General features: G+C 39.6%; 1 pseudogene; it reads left to right on the top strand.

Moving 5' to 3' along the window:
• Window positions 1-3,305: 3,305 nt before the first annotated feature.
• LOC115931725 (myotubularin-related protein 2-like) lies at window positions 3,306-5,412 on the top strand (annotated as a pseudogene).
• The last annotated feature ends 209 nt before the right edge of the window (window positions 5,413-5,621 follow it).

Below are 5,621 nucleotides of genomic sequence, written 5' to 3'. Positions count from 1 at the left end.
AAGAAAAAAAAAAGACACTCCACACGACAACATCGGAATACACAATCTTTTCATCAGGTCGTGGAAACTTCTCCTGGGTAGATGACCTACTAGGACATAAAACAATTTTACTAAATTTTAAAATATTAAAATATGAGCTGGAATGGTGGCTCATGCCTATAATTCCAGCATTTTAGGAGGCTGAGGTGGGAGGATTAAATGAGTTTAGGAGTTCAAGGCCTGCCTGGGCAACATAAGGAGACCCTGTCTCTACAAAATAAAAAAAAAAAAATTTAGCTGGGCATGATGGCACATACTTGTGCTTCAAGCTACTCAGGAGGCTCGGGTGGGAAGACTGCTTGAGCCTGGGAGATCGAGACTGTGGTTAGCCATGATTGAGCTGCTGTGCTCCAGCCTGAGCAACACAGCAAAACTCTGTCTCAAAAAAAAAAGGTTAAAATATTACAAACTATAATTTTTATTAAAAGGGAATAAATTTAGAAATTAATAGTGGAAGAAACACTGGAAAATCTACAGATATTCAGAAATTAAACAACACACTCTTGTGGGTTTTTTTTTTTTTCTTTGAGACAGAGTCTTGCTGTGTCACCCAGGCTGGAGTGCAGTGGTGCAATCTCAGCTCACTGTAACATCTGCCTCCTGGTTTTAAGTGATTCTCTTTCCTCAGCCTCCCAAGTAGCTGGGACTAGAGGTGCCCGCCACCACGACTGGCTAATTTTATATTTTTGAGACAGAGTCTCACTCTGTTGCCCAGGCTGGAGTGCAGTGGTGTGATCTTGGCTCACTGTAACCTCTGCCTCCCAGGTACATGAGATTCTCCTGCCTCAGCCTCCCAAGTAGCTGGGATTACAAGCGCTTGCCACCACCCCTGGCTAATTTTTTGTATTTTTAGTAGAGACAGGGTTTCACTGTGTTAGCCAGGATGGTCTTGAACTCCTGACCTCATGATCCTCCCACCTCCGTCTCCCAAAGTGCTGGGATTACAGGCATGAGCCACCGCACCCGGCCACAATCGGCTAATTTTTGTATTTTTAGTAGAAAAAGGATTTCTCCATGTTTGCGAGGCTGGTCTTGAACGCCTCACCTCAGGTGTTCTGCCCGCCTCAGCCTCCCAAAGTGCTGGGATCACAGGCATGAACCACTGCAATCGGCCAACAACACACTCTTGAGCATGCTCCTATTCAAGGTTTGGAAGATAATATTGTGAAGACATCCACATTACCCAAAGTGATCAAAATCAAATTTTAACTGTCATTTTATTTTGCGGAAATGCAAAAGAAAATTTCTAAAACTTACATGGAATCTAAAGGGACTATAAAGAGCCAAACAACCTTCAAAAATAGAAATAATACTGGAGTCATCCCACTCCTGGACTTCATAATGTATTGCTATGGTAATACTATGATAATACAGGGTAAAACTATGGTAGCCAAACTGATTAGAACTGGCATAAAGGCAGACAGACAGACCAATGGAACAGAATAGAGCACAGAAATAAGCTCTCAAATATATGGCTAAGTGAAGAGTTATTTGTATATCCATATGCATTGCAGAATTAGTCACAAAAGTGGATAGGTGGAAGCAACCCAAACCTCCCTTAATAAGTGAGTGGATAAAGACAATTTGGAATATACAAATAATGAAATACTACTCAGTTTTTTAAAAGCAGAAGATCTGATAATTTTTACACTAAGGATAAATCTTGAGGACATTATGTAAGTAAAATAAGCCAGTCACAGAAGGACAGGCACTGTGTGATTCCTGTTAAATAAGACATCTAAAGTAGTTAAACTCCTAGAAACAGAAAGTAGAATAGTATTAGTCAGCGCCTTAGGGGAGGAGATAAAGGGGTAGTTGTCATTTCATGGGTATTGAGTTTTAGTTTTGCAATATAAAAACATTCTAGATATATGTTGCATAACCATGGGAATATATGTAATATTATTTAACCCCTATGTACTTAAAGTATTTAAGTTTATAAATCTTATGTGCTTTTCACTATATTAAAAATGAAAAACTTTCTAAAGAGATACATATTTATAAATCTTTTCAAAAATTACCATCAACTCATAAAAATGTCAGAGAAACAATAAAGAGCCCAGGTGCAGTGGCTCATCCATGCAATCCAAACACACTGGGAGGATGAGGAGGGAGAATAGTTTGAGGCCAAAAGTTGGAGACCAGCCTGGGCAACATAATAAGACCTCTTGTACAATTAATAAGCAGAAGCAAACAGGCAAATCAAGAAATAAATGAAACTTAAAACATCACACTCTTGACCTCATGTTCAAGGGTCAGAAAATTTAATATTATTAAGATGTCAATACTACTCACAGTGAAGCACAAATTCAAAGAATTTTCTTTCAAAATCCAAATGTTACATTTTTACAGAAATGTTATTTTAAGTCCTAAATTTCATATGGAATCTCAAAGGACAATGAGTAGCCAAAATCACTTTAGAGAAGAACAAAGTTAGAGGTATCCCCATTCCTGACTGCAAAACAGATTACAAAGCTATAGAGATACAAACAGAAAGACAAATAGCTCATGGAACAGAATAGAGAACCCAGACATAAACCCTCATGAATATCATCAAATACTTCAATCAAGTTGCCATGACTGAGCAACGGGGAAAGAAAAGACTCTTTAATAGATAGTATTATAAAACTGAGTATCAAAACGGATGAAAATGAAATTGGACTTTTCACTTGCACCATATACAAAAATATTTTCAACAAATCAAACACTTAAATGTATGTAAGATAGCTATACAACTCTTAAAATATAGGGTAAACAATCATGACATTTGTCTTTGTGATTTTTTTTAATATGACAATAAAGCAGAAGAAACAAGAAAAAAAAAAGAGAAATGAGACTACATCAAATGCCACCTGAGGGCCTGGCGTGATGGCTCATGCCTGTAATCCCAGAACTTTGGGAGGCAGACGTGGGTGGATCATCTGAGGTCAGGAGTTCGAGACCAGTCTGGCCATCATGGTGAAACCCCGTTTCTACCAAAAATACAAAAAGTAGCTGAGCGTGGTGGTGGATGCCTGTAATCACAGCTACATGGGAGGCTGAGGCAGGAAAATCATTTGAACCCAGGAGGCAGAGATTGCAGTGAGCCGAGCTGTTACCATTGCACTCCAGCTTAGGCAACAAGAGCAAAACTTTGTTTCAAATATAAAAAAATAAAAAAAATAGAAGGACTGCGGCCCCTGCCCGGAGCACTCCGCCCTCCACTTCTCCTTCCCTGTAGCCTCGAAGACCACTTCAGCCTTTACCTGTGCTGCCCCTGCTGCACCATGGAGAAGATCCCAAGCTGCCAGAGTCTTGGCTCCCAGCAGGTGGCGGCTTGGCCGCCCAGTGTGGACTCTTTGTCCAGGGTCAACTGCATTATGAAGAAATAATTCCAGGAGGCTATCACCTGAACCAGTAAAGCTTGGATTATGCCCAAGGGAAGCAGATAACCTGGATACAGATGACCAGAAAGTGTTATGTTAAGAGCCATTGACATTTGAAGATCATCAGAAGGGAAGATAAAACATGTCAAAAATTGTAATAGCCTCCACTTCTCATTCAGAGAATTCAGTGCATACAAAATCAGCTTCTGTTGTATCATCAGATTTCATTTCAACTTCTGCCAACAACTTTTCTCCTGATTTTAGGGTCCTAAGGGAGCCTAACAAGTTAGCAGAAATGGAGGAACCACCCTTGCTTCAAGGAGAAAATATTAAAGACACGGCCAAAGATGTACCTTATATATGTCCATTCACTGGTGTTGTACGAGGAATTCTGACTGGCACAAATCATAGGTTATATTTTAAAACCATGGAACAGGATCCCCCAATTTTTTTAGATGCTTCTCTTGGTGTGATAAGTAGAGTAGAAAAAATTTGTAGTGCTTCTTAGTCGAGGTGAAAATTTTTATGGACTAGAAACTGTGTGTAAGAATATTGGGAATGTACGATATGCTCATAAACCTCAGGGGCAAACAAGAATATCCATGTTTGAGAATCTAATGAATTATGAATTTCCTGTCTCTACTAACCTGCCTCTTTTTGTTTTTGAATACAAAGAAGTAGTCCCTGAAAATGGGTGGAAGCTATATATATATATTTTAGAGTATAGAAGGCAAGGAATTCCAAATGAAAGCTGGAGAATAACAGAGATAAATGAACGATATGAACTTTGTGATACATACCCCGCCCTCCTGGTTGTGCCAGCAAATATTCCTGATGAAGAATTAAAGAGAGCGGCATTCTTCAGATCAAAAGGACATATCCCAGTTTTATTATGGATTCATCCTGAAAGTCATGTCACAATCACTCGGTGTAGCCAGCCCATGGTTGAAGTGAGTGGAAAGTGAAACAAAGATGAAAAATACCTTCAAGCTATCATGGATTCCAATGCCCAATCTCACAAAGTCTTTATATTTGATGCCCAGCCAAGTGTTAATGCTGTTGCCAATAAGGCAGAGGGTGGAGGTTATGAAAGTGAGGATGCCTATCAAAATGCTGAACTAGTTTTTCTGGATATCCACAATATTCATGTTATGAGAGAATCATTACAAAAACATAAGGCGATTGTGTACACCAACATTGAGGAAACTCACTGGTTGTCTAACACAGAATCTACTCATTGGCTAGAACATATTAAGCTTATGCTTGCAGGGGCTCTTAGGATTGCTGACAAGGTAGAGTCAGGGAAGATGCCTGTGGTAGTGCATTGCAGTGATGGCTGCGATCGCACAGCTCAGCTCACTTCCCTTACCATGCTCGTGTTGGGTGGATACTATCTAACCATCCGAGGATTTAAAGTCCTTGTGGAGAAAGAATGGTTAAGCTTTGGACATGGATTTCAAGTAAGAGTTGGCCATGGAGATAAGAATCATGCAGATGCAGACAGATCACCTGTTTTTCTTCAATTTATTGACTGTGTCTGGCAGATGACAAGACAGTTTCCTACCACATTTAAATTCAATGAGTATTTTCTCATTACCATTTTGGATCACCTCCATGCTGCTTATTCAGAACACTCCTCTGTAACAGTGAACAACAAAGAGGAAAAGAGAATCTTCCTAAAAGGACTCTGTCGCTGTGGTCTTACATAAATAGCCAACTGGAAGACTTCACTAATCCTCTCTGTGGGAGATATTCCAATCATGTCCTTTATCCAATAGCCAGCATTCACTGCCTAGAGCTCTGGGTGGGATATAACATAAGGTGGAATCCACGGATGAAACCACAGGAACCTATTCACGACAGATATAAAGAACTTGTTGCTAAACGAGCAGAGCTTCAGAAAAAAAGTAGAGGAACTACAGAGAGTGATTTTAACAGATCAACCTCATCCTCAGAGAGAGCCCGCTCTCCTGCACAATGTGTCACTCCTGTCCAAACTGTTGTATAAATGATTGTAAGATCAGGGGCATCATTGCTACATGCTATTCATTACACTGGCAGCTCTATGAGTAGAAAGTCTTCTGAATCTAGAACCCATTTATGAGAGAAAGTTCAGTCACTTTATTTATTTTAAATCTCTCTAGGATGAGTTTAGAACTGTAGCAGTGCAGGTGGCTTAAGTGAAATAACTCCATATGTAATTACATGATTATGGCA

This window comes from Gorilla gorilla, chromosome 18 (genome assembly GCF_029281585.2).
Source record: "Gorilla gorilla gorilla isolate KB3781 chromosome 18, NHGRI_mGorGor1-v2.1_pri, whole genome shotgun sequence".
In the NCBI taxonomy this organism is placed as follows: Eukaryota; Metazoa; Chordata; class Mammalia; order Primates; family Hominidae; genus Gorilla; species Gorilla gorilla.
The sequence above is the reverse complement of the archived record's forward strand: the minus strand, read 5'-3'. Positions and strand labels throughout refer to the sequence as shown.